This window comes from Quercus lobata, chromosome 5 (assembly GCF_001633185.2).
Source record: "Quercus lobata isolate SW786 chromosome 5, ValleyOak3.0 Primary Assembly, whole genome shotgun sequence".
Classification (NCBI taxonomy): Eukaryota; Viridiplantae; Streptophyta; class Magnoliopsida; order Fagales; family Fagaceae; genus Quercus; species Quercus lobata.
This window is the reverse complement of record NC_044908.1, coordinates 85,610,248-85,621,677: the sequence shown is the minus strand read 5'-3', so window position 1 is coordinate 85,621,677 and position 11,430 is coordinate 85,610,248. Positions and strand designations below refer to the sequence as shown.

At 33.0% G+C, this 11,430-nt stretch overlaps 1 pseudogene; it reads left to right on the top strand.

Annotated features, from left to right (window-relative positions):
- The first annotated feature begins 270 nt into the window (after nt 1–270).
- Nucleotides 271–11,212, top strand: LOC115991367 (annotated as a pseudogene).
- The last annotated feature ends 218 nt before the right edge of the window (nt 11,213–11,430 follow it).

Genomic DNA, 11,430 nt, shown 5'->3' with positions numbered 1-11,430 from the left:
TAAATAACATGTTGAGCTTAGCAGCTTACGTCCATAATGTCCCTTAATGGCAACATCATGTTATTCAAAACTGGGTCTTACAAGCAATTGTAAGTACGGTATATATAGGAGCTAACTCTATGCTAATACTAACATGGGCCTTCAGTTTACTTGGGCCACAATATCTTTAACAGTATCCTTAGCCCTTGGTTTTATGAAATTCATGTCATTGGTCGAACTTGATCACTGGAATCACAAACATAAGCTTAGCAGATGGACACTTGACAGGAAATGTGTATCAGGACTGATCTCCAACTCAAATTTGCAGGGAAAACGAATGGAGCAAATGGTGACATAGCATGTGATCAGTATCACAAATACAGGGTATGTAGAATAATTCATTTCCTATAAACTATTCTTTTGTTTTTTTTTGCTTGCATAGGAATCAAAGGATTTGTGCAGGACAAATGTTCATTACTTCATTTTTGTGCTCTGCATGATTAGATTGATTCCACTCTTGCAGGATGATGTCCAACTTATGGTGGACACTGGTTTAGAAGCCTATAGATTTTCCATCTCATGGTCCAGACTTATTCCAAGTATGATCACAAAGTTCTTTCATTAACCGATCAAGAAGTGATGTCTTGTCCTTCTTCTCATACTTAAGCTTCTCATTTTGTAATGTTTCAGATGGAAGAGGACCTGTTAATCCAAAGGGTCTACAGTACTACAATAATCTTATCAATGAACTAATCAGCAATGGTTACTGGGCATTTCCATCAAAAATGATGATAGTACAGTTTTCTTTGCATTGATTGAGTGCTTCCATTATGCACAATAACCCATGCCATTTTGGAGGATGGCTTAATCGAAATATTGTGTATGGTTTTCATCCTTCATATCAGTCATAGACAACTATTATGCTTGAGTCTATATCAAAACATTCAGTGCACCAAGCAGAAAACATGGCAAGGAATGTGATTTAACAATCTAGACATGGATGCAGGAGAGACTTCACGGCATATGCTGATGTCTGCTTCAGGAAGTTTGGTGATAGAGTGTTACATTGGACTACCATGAATGAGGGAAATGTGTTTGCTGTTGGGGGTTACAACAATGGAAGTCTACCACCTCAGCATTGTTCTCTTCCGTTTGGAGTTAACTGCACCAGAGGCAACTCCTCAACTGAGCCATACTTGGCAAGTCATAATATCTTATTGGCACACACATCAGCTGCTAGATTGTATAAGGAAAAGTACCAGGTATTATATAAGCTATTCATATAATTTATTGAAATGCCTTGGTCAATTTAATGAATTGATCAATGTTATGCCTTAATTATGATGGCCAAAAATGAAGATACTGCTTGGGCATTTCAGCTTGATAAAAGAACCACCCTCTTCTTAGCACTTTATAATCCATAATTACCATTTAGGACTTTGTTCTATATATTTAGGGGGAAAAAAACAGATTTAAAAAAATTGGGAACGTTAACATATACATGAACAGAATTACTACTCAGGAATACAAGTAAATGTTCTTTACGTAAGTGTGGTGTGGCAATGCAGGACAAGCAGCATGGATTTATAGGAATCAATCTCCTTGCTTTCTGGTTTATTCCTCTAACAAACAAAACTGAAGATGCAATTGCCACTCAAAGAGCCAAGGACTTCTTGATTGGTTGGTAAGTTGCACATTCACGAACAATGACCTTGACTTTTGTCAATTTATCATGGCATTTTTGGCAGTGTAATCTTAATATGGTATGACCCTAAAGCAAATAGTCATTACATATTTTGGGGTTCTTTTGTTTTGTTTTGTTTTATTTTTTATTTTTTATTTTAATGTTAAAACATTTGGTTTGGAATTCATTTATTTTTTAGGCTATGATGATCTGCTTGGCATTGCAGGTATGCAGATCCATTGGTTTATGGAGACTATCCTGATGTAATGAAAAAAATTGCAGGCTCAAGACTTCCAGCCTTCGCCAATCTTGAATCAAATCAGGTTAAGGGTTCATTTGACTTCCTAGGATTAAATTACTACTTTGGGTTGTACATCAAGGACAATTCCAGCAAACTAAGCATGGAGGTCAGAGACTTTTTTACAGACATGGCAATAGAGGTCTCAGGTATGTTCTTTTATAAATAAAGACTCAGCACCATGCGGACTAATTTCACCAATTCAACCCTGCTTGTCTGTAGTTGAATTTGCTAATTTAGGCTTCATTATATTATTTTATATGTGATTCTCCTCAATAATTCACCCTTTTGTTACCAAGTATCTAGAGATGAATCTGAAGTACCTTACTGCTTTTCCTATTGTGCAGATTTCCCAAAAAATATATCTGTAGGTGAGGTGAGAAAATAAGCATAGAGTGTGGAGATGGTTTACTTTTGATGGTGATATCAGTGTCATACTAACTAGCTTGTTTGACTCAGTTTCCAATTGTGCCTTCGGCTTTGCAAGAACTGTTGCAGTATTTCAAGCAAGCTTATGGAAATCCTCCTATTTACATTCACGAGAATGGTTTCTCTCTCTCTCACACTCACACACACTGAATGTTTCTATGTGGGCTTCTTGCTCCTTTTAGTAGTGAAAAATAATTCAAAGTAATGCTAGTGGGAATGTAACACACACAATTTCCTTTTCATGATTTTAATCTACTTAAGATAAGTTTCACTATTTTACAGGTGATGCATATTGCTTCCTCATTTTGAATAAAAAATACTAGGAAACTACAAAACTACAGAGTACATAAGCCTCTTCCTAAACGAGATGAATTTCTTTTTATCAGATACAACATTCAATTGGCAGCCTGCTTAGAGGATCTCTATTCATAAACTAAATGTTTGATATAAAGTCAAAATGAACAAACCACGAACAATTGAGTTACTTAAAAAAAAAAAAACCTCATTGAATCTTTCATATTTGCTTCCATTCAAATGCCATTTGTTCTAACTTATGGATTGTTATTCATGTTTTGGGGCATTAGGTGGCAAGGCGAAAAATCCAAATTTTCTTATCATTTTGAATTGATCATATAATTGAGAAACTTAAATCTTGGTTGTAATGTCTTTGCAGGTCAGCAAACACAACGCAATTCATCATTGGAAGATGAGCAAAGGGTGAACTCCTTGCATGGACATACTGGGGCTTTGCTTGATGCACTGGGGTATGCCCATTTTCTATTGAATTCAGTTTAAATCTTATAATATAATCTGGAATTTATTAAGCATTATAATATTCACTATACCCTGAATGTTTGCAACTCTAGGCATCTTGATAGTTGATCCTACCTCAGTGGTTTAACAGAAAGATACAACTTGGTCGCATTTACAGGCAATGAGAAAAGTTCTACTTTAGGGAGATCACAAAAGTGGCTCAAAACACTAACAGAACCCAAACCGTAATACATCAAAAGAGTCCCCTTACTGTCTCTTGTCTAATAAAAATAACACAGCAAGATATTTATATTTCTCAGCCACAACACGTGGCAAGGAGAGAGAGTTCATACAACTGAACTCACTGTTGGCTAATTTGTCGACACAAAGTTAAACAAATTCATCACCTAAAGGCACAAGCTGTGGACATAATTATATCACACAGAAAAACATGGAAAAAGTCTAGAATGTTGGGTTGTGTCTGATGCTCCATGCACCCTCACACAAATTCAAGCCACATAATCAACACAATTAATTCCATTTCATATACTTGTAAAACTAGATTGATGGATTAGTGTTACATATCTAATATGTATATTCCCTTTGGTTTTCCTCAAAACTAAGTTGTCTAGATTTTTTTGTACAAAAACAAAAAATCATCAGCTAATTAATACATTACAAAGCATTATTCTACGTTTCTTCACGTTTCCTTACATTAACATATGGTTATTACTTCTTTGACGCAACTCCTGTTCCTTTTTCTCTTTCTCTAACTTTGGGAGGAATGGATCAAATGCAAGAGGCTATTTTCAATGGGCCTTCTTGGATGTATTAGAGTTGTTGGATGGCTATGAATCAAGCTATGGCCTTTACTACATATAGACTTGGATGACCCGGATTTTAAAAAGGCAACCAAAGCTTTCTGCTCACTGGTACTCCCATTTCTTGAAAAGCAAAGGTGTCAGCTCAGATGGGTTTGTCAAACTTGAGAAGAATTTGACTGCACTTTCTCATGATCACTTCTCTCAGTATATCCTGTCATTCATTGATGCATATTTACATGATGGTCTACGTGGCGGTGCTTCTGTTTTTTGTTTTCTAGAAGTATATTTTTTACCAGACTGCTAATTTACTGCCTTTGTTTTTGTTTTTTTTTAATCAAAACATATAATACAAATATACAATATCCTTTTAACTTTCTTCAGTCTCAATTCCAAACAACATAGTACATGTTTCTTTAAGTTCCTTCAGACAGTCATGCGCGCAAGCACGCATACACGCACAGAATTTCAGTCATTTGTTTGAAGATAAAATGTTTAAGTACATATGCTGTCATAAGACAGACAATGGTAAAGCTACTCAGACTGTTGGGGGAGTTTTAGTTCAACTCTAACTATTAGACAGAAATGAAATAGTCATATATGACTGGAGATGGCTTCAAATTTGTACAAGAAGACACACATACTGAACTCCGTTACACTCCTTTCTGTTACCACAAGCAAGCAAAGGTTTTGGAGACTTTTTTTAGGTGATGAACAAACGAGTAACAGTTTGTTGTACAATGAGACTCTTCTCTCTGCTGTTTTAGGATTTGGAAGGAACTGGATTAAACTAAGCTTGGACATTCTATTAAAGCATTAAAATCTATCTTGAAATTCTCTGATTTTTTTGTTTTGTTTTGTTTTTTTTTTTTTTAAATAACCATTCTATCTTGCACATGAAATCCTGATCTAGATTAGACAATTGCAAATTGCAAAGGGATTGCTGTATCACTTAATTGAACTTTTTATTTCTAAAGTTATTTTAACTCATATCTATCTTCCTCTCCCAAGATGATAGGATGAAAGATCGAGTTAGAGAAGCTGAAATTTTGAAGCAGGAAGACAGAGTACCGAATACTGCACAGGGGCGGCCCAACATAATTTGGGGCCTAAGGCGAAAAATTTATACGGGGCCTTTAATATGTAAATATTAATTAAACAAAATTATTTAATACTAATCAAATTAAGGTTAATTTGATACATTAAATACATAAATAATATCAACTAGACTAATGTTAATTTCATATAAAGAATTGAATATCATAGTTGAATTATAAATATTAATAAAAAGAAATAAAAATATATTATGATTGAAAAAAATACTTTATTTTGGATATAAGACGATGCATAGTTAAATAAAGTTGTAATCTAATTTTTAATTTTATATTTTGATTTTAAGAGAGAGAGAGAGATAGATATTATTTGGTGTATGGTTTTGTAGGATATTAATTTACAAAAATCAAAGTCTCAAACTCTTAGGGAAGATTAATCTATAATTGATGATTTAACACATTTGCAACATCTTTTTGAAATATTTTAGGGTTTCAATCGAGTTAAGGTTCTATTGGTCTCGTACTTTAAGAGTTTTAATAGAAATGAAAAAGAAAAATGCGCTAATTAAAAGTACTATAAAATGTTCAAAATATAATGTGATATTGTCTTTCATTGATAAACTTCATCAATTTAATTAATGAATGTTTATATCACGTTTTTTGTGATTAATAACATAGCAATTTGTAAGCCAATAGTAAAATTTGTATATCACTAAAAAAAAAAAATGTACAATCTTTAGAAAATATATATGATTGTATAAAAATTTGGGCCTTTAACTATGAAAAGTGGGGCCTTTTTTTTCTAAGGAATTTTTTTTTTTTTGGTGGGGCCTTAGGCCTAGGCCTAACTTGCCTAGGCCTTGAGCCGGCCCTGATACTGCACTTTGTTTTCCGTTCGGCACTCATACTATTACAATGGAATATAGATCAATCAATAATTACAAATAAATTTATCATAGACCTCTTCAACACTAAAAATCCCAAGAAACTCAAATTCCAAATACAACTCAAAAAGTCTCTCTCTCACCACTAACAGTCCACAAGAATTCTTAGTTCTACAAAAATTTGATGTGTTTAAGATCAACGTTGTTTGTTGCCTCTCTCTCTCTCTCTAAAACAACCAGAAAGCAGATCTTTTTGTGAATGAGGTTTGAAATTCCCTACTAAAAAAGACAAGGTAGTAAATGGCAAAATCAATGTCGGCCAAAAGAAAAAAAAAAAAAAAAAAAACACAATGTTAGGCAGGAGTGGGATGTAACAAATAATATATGAACTTGGTGCACCTCAAATTCAAGCCACATGTTATAACAAGCAGCAAGGCAGATAACACTGTCGAGTCTAGATTTTTGGTTGACAAACCGTACGTGAACAAAATAATGTCTTATATTTGTTTTAGAAGTGTATTTTTTTAGACAAGCATATCAAATTCAAGTTTTTGTAAGTTATAGTTTTTTACGGGTGGTCGATCAATCGATCAATCAAGCTTATTTTAGACCATTTAGCTTATCAAGTGACTATGTTTTGATGCATCTAAACTTAAAGTATATAGGAAAACCCTAGAGCATGTGAAAAAGGCTTTTAGAGAGCTACTTATTGTAAATTTGAAGGTACTGCGCCTCCTGCTCTCAAAAGTCTATATTGGTGATCAAGCTTGAAGAAAATTCAAAACAGGTGATGTTGAAGTTGCTGCATATTCCAGAAATTAGAATGTTGAACCAGATTCTTCAAGCGAGTGTATGAAGTCGTGGATAGAGGTTCACATGCAATAAACTCTATAATTGAAGAGTCCGTGAATTCAAAGTTGTATTGGGTAACATTAATAAGTAATGCTATAAGTTGTAACAATTTAGAAATGGGTAATTCTATTTTGCAAAATTTCAATTCTATTCAGTAGGTCGCCACCTAAACCTAACCCATCGCAAACAAGGCAAGATTGCATTACTTAGGTAAATGTAATCTTCTTCTGGTGGGTGGGACTCACTTCTTCATTGTTTATTCTCTGCTTCTTCTTTTGTTCTTCATATTTTAGTCTCCTGCCTTCAGTTTAGGTAAATGTTTTGTTTCCAACTTTATTTTTGCCTTTTAGTTTGTTGAGCCTAGTCACGTGACAATGCATTCGAAATAACAAAAAAAAGAGTTTGAAATTCTCTTACTCACGGCAAAATTTGCTCAACAGCATTTTTTCAAAAAAATATTAGATAGACAGCACGTATTTGAAGTTATTTAGTAAGTTGGACTGTTTTTGGAACTCGAGTTTGTGAAACTTGAGTTCCAACCCAAAATTGGATTTCTCAAACTCGATTTACAGCTGACCTTGATTTAAAAAAAAAAAAAAAAAAAAGGTGGAACTCGAGTATAGCAAACTCAAGTTCCATTTAAAAAAAAATAACGGAACTCGTGTTTCCTACACTCGAGTTCCATTTGGGTTTTTTTTTTTTTTAAAGCATGGAACTCGAGTTCCACCTTTTTCTTTTCTTTTTTTTTTTTAATTTTTATTTTTTTTTATTATAAATCAAGGTCAAGCGTAACTTCAAACGTGTGCAGCCACTGATTTTTTTTCCCAAAAAATTGTACTATTTACCAAATTTTGCCCTTACTCATTTATTAAGTCATGGCCCTTCCCGATGTGTCATGTTAACGAGTACCTTTAAAGCAATTATTAATAAATCAAATTAGAAAAGTTTTAATACCATTTTTATGAGAAATATAAAAAGTTATCAAAAAAATTAATTGTTTTATCAATTTCCAATAAAATATTAACATTTCCCTATAATTGACGATACACCATTGTTTTCTTTACTTGTGCCATTTTTGGCTTTAGTTTATTATTATTATTATTATTATTATTTTGTTTTTGTGTTTGTGTGTGTGTGTTTGTGTTTTTTTTTTTTTTTAATAATTGATAATATTGCATTGATTTTTGAAACACTATAATGAAAGTTGCAATATGAAAAATATATGTAAAAAATGGTTTTTATATTTATTTGGACAATTTTAATCAAATCTTCTTTTGTACTAATTTAATTAATTTATTTATATTATAATTAAATTAATTATAATGTCAGTTCAATCTCAATTGGATATTTTTTTCAATTTCAAAAATCTTGAACCTCATCATTTTCTTATCCTTTGAACGATCTGATTTCAAAATCAAGATCTTTCCATTACATTTATTTTTATTTATTTATAATTTTTTTTATACAAGATAGAATTCTACCCTAGCTTAATCTAAGCGTATATGTGTGTGAAACTCTCTCTTGGAGACTTAAACCCCGGCACCAGAGATGCATAGTAATTTTATTTTTTTACAATATTGGTATTATTCACTTAACCAAGAGGCAAGATCTGTTCATAAATTAAGCTGTCTTCAAGGTCTAAAGTCTAAACAAACCAACAAACACCACGAATGCAAGTGCCAAAATATTCCGTCATTTTCCTCTTTAACATTCGTAAGAAGTCCAGTATCTTGAGTCGGCAACCAGAACAAGTTTGTCGATTTTTCTACTGGTGGGTGGGACCCACTCTTTGTCTGGCTATAAATTAAAGCTATAGAGGATAATAAACATGCATGCTTTGAAAGCATTGCTTTGAGATACATCACTTGCTGCTCCTCCAATTCACATCTCAATTGTTGCATTAACTGAGCTGAACCATTACTAAACACTCCCTTCCTAGCCCTTTTATTCCTTAAAGAACTCCTTTCTTCATTATCATCCTCATCTTCATGTAGTACCCCATGCCCACTATGACCCCTAGAACCATCTTGATCCTCTTCATCCTCATCCTCGTCTTCATCTTCATCAGAATCATCATCGTCGTCATCATCTTCCTCACTCTCTTCATCTCATTTGTATGGTCTCTCTCATATCTTTCTGCTTCTTCTGATACATATATCAGTGGTTGAAGTACTAGGGGTTGATAAATTTAGCAGAGATGACTTCCCACCTGACTTTGTGTTTGGTTCTGGGACCTCAGCTTATCAGGTCTGTTTATTAATAAAAGTTCTGGGACCTCAGCTTTTCAATTTTTTCTTAAAGATAACTTCTTCTTTTTTTCTTTATAAATGTGCTATTTGTTTAGTTATTTCATTACTAAAAGTTGCAAAGAATTGATGATTTCTAATAGATAATTCATATTCTCTCTATTTCTTCATATCCTTCAAAAAAATGTTTATATGTGAAAGGTTGAAGGTGCAGCAAATGAAGATGGGAGGGGGCCTAGCATATGGGATTCTTTTTCCCATTCTGGTAAGCTTGTTTATAATTAGTATTGCATTTTAAAGTCATATGCGTGCTCATGCACAAAGAGTTTGTTTGTATGTATGCTTCTTGCTCCCTTAGAACTGAAGAATCATTCATCAAAGTAATGCTAGAGGGCATTTTGACAGAAATATGATTTTTAACACAATTTTCTTTTCATGATCTTAGTCCTCTTAGTATAAGTTTCTTTACTTTAAATGACTCTTGCTTCCTCATTTTGAATCACAAATATTAGGTAACTATGGAGCGCATAATAAGCCTTTATTGGCAGACTTAGTTGCAAATGAGAAGAATTTCTTTTACTCATCTTCAATTTTAATATTTGTAAAAGCTGTCACTAGTTCTGGTATATGGACTTGATAGATGGACATAGAAATATACCGACTGCCATCACAATTTGGCATTTTATAATACATTATCTGAAACAACAATCAATTGGCAGCCTGCATAGAGGATCAATATCCATGAACTAAATGTTTGATAGAACGTCAACCATTTTACTCTCGTTATCAAATTTTTGCACCATTCAAAATAAAATGATCAAACAATGAACAAATGAGTTAATTAAAAAAAAAGAGAACTCCTGATTGAATCTTTCATATTTTCTTCCATTGCCCTCTCAAATACCATTTGTTCTAACTTATGATTTTAGTTCATGTTTAGGGGCAGTACGTAGCTAAGTTCAAAATCCAATTTTATTTTCATTTTAAGTGATCCCTTAATTGAGAAACTTAATCTTTTTTTTTTTTTTTTTTTTGGTTAGGGAGAAGCTTAATCTTGGTTTTAATGTTTTTGCAGGACAGCAAACACCACACAATTCATCATTGGAAGATGAGCCAAGGGTGAGCTACTTGCATGGACATATTGGGGCTTTGCTTGATGCACTGAGGTATGTCCATTTTCTATTGATTTTTGTTTATATCTTATAAATAATCTAAAACTATTTTAAATATTACCTTCACTATAATTTGAGTGTCTGCAATTCTAGACATTCTGATCCTATCTTAGTGGTCACATCGCAAATTAGAGAGATCACAAAAGAGGCGCAAAATACTAATAGAACCCAAAACTTTATACATCAAAAGAGTTCTCTAACTTTCTCTTGTCTAATACCAATAACACAACAAGATATTTATATTTATATTTCTCTGCCACAACACGTGGCGAGGAAAGAAAGTCCATAAAACTGAACTCACTGTTGTCTAATTTGCCTACACAAAATTTAACAAACTTATCACCTAAAGTCTTAAGTATAATTAGTTGTCACACCAATTTAAGACATATAATCATCACAATTAATTCCATTTCATACACTTGGAAACCTAGATTGATGGATGATCTGATTTGTATATTCCTTTATGTTTTCCTCAAAACTAAGTTAGCTAGCAAAATTTATTTGTACTAAAGACTAAAAGGTCATCAGCTAATTTATACATTGGAGAGCAATATTATAAGTTTCTAAATGTTTCTTTGCATTGATATATGGTTTTTACTTCTTTGACATAATTCCCCCTTCTTTTTCTCTTTCTCAAATCTAATTTTGGAAGGAATGGATCAAATACGAAAGGGCTATTTTCAATGGTCCTTCTTGGATTTATTAGAGTTATTGGACGGCTTTGAATCAAGCTTTGGCCTTTACTACATAGACATGGATGACCCGGATTTAAAAAGGCAACCAAAGCTTTCTGCTCATTGGTACTCCCATTTCTTGAAGACAAAAGGTGTCAGCTCAGATGGGTTTATCAAACTTGATAAGAATTTGACTGCATTTTCCCATGCTTACTTCTCTCGGTAGATCCTTCCATTCCTTTTTGCATAATGGTGTGCTAGTATACCTTGGTTCTGCACTGCTGCTCTTATTTTATTTTATTTTTTTTCTAAAAATATATTATTTACCAATATACTACTTTGGAGCTTGTTTCTGTCAAAAAACTGTAATAAACATCCTGTAACCTTCTTCAGTTTCAATTTCAAATAACATAATTCAGGTTTTTCCAACCTCATTCAGTCAGTCACATGTGCACGCGCGCATTCACACACACAGTTTTCAGTCATTTGTTTGAAGATAATATGTTTAGAAGTATATCTGCTTTCGTAAGACAGACAATGGTAAAGCTAATCAAACTGTCGGAGGAGTTTTAGTTCAAGTACTAAC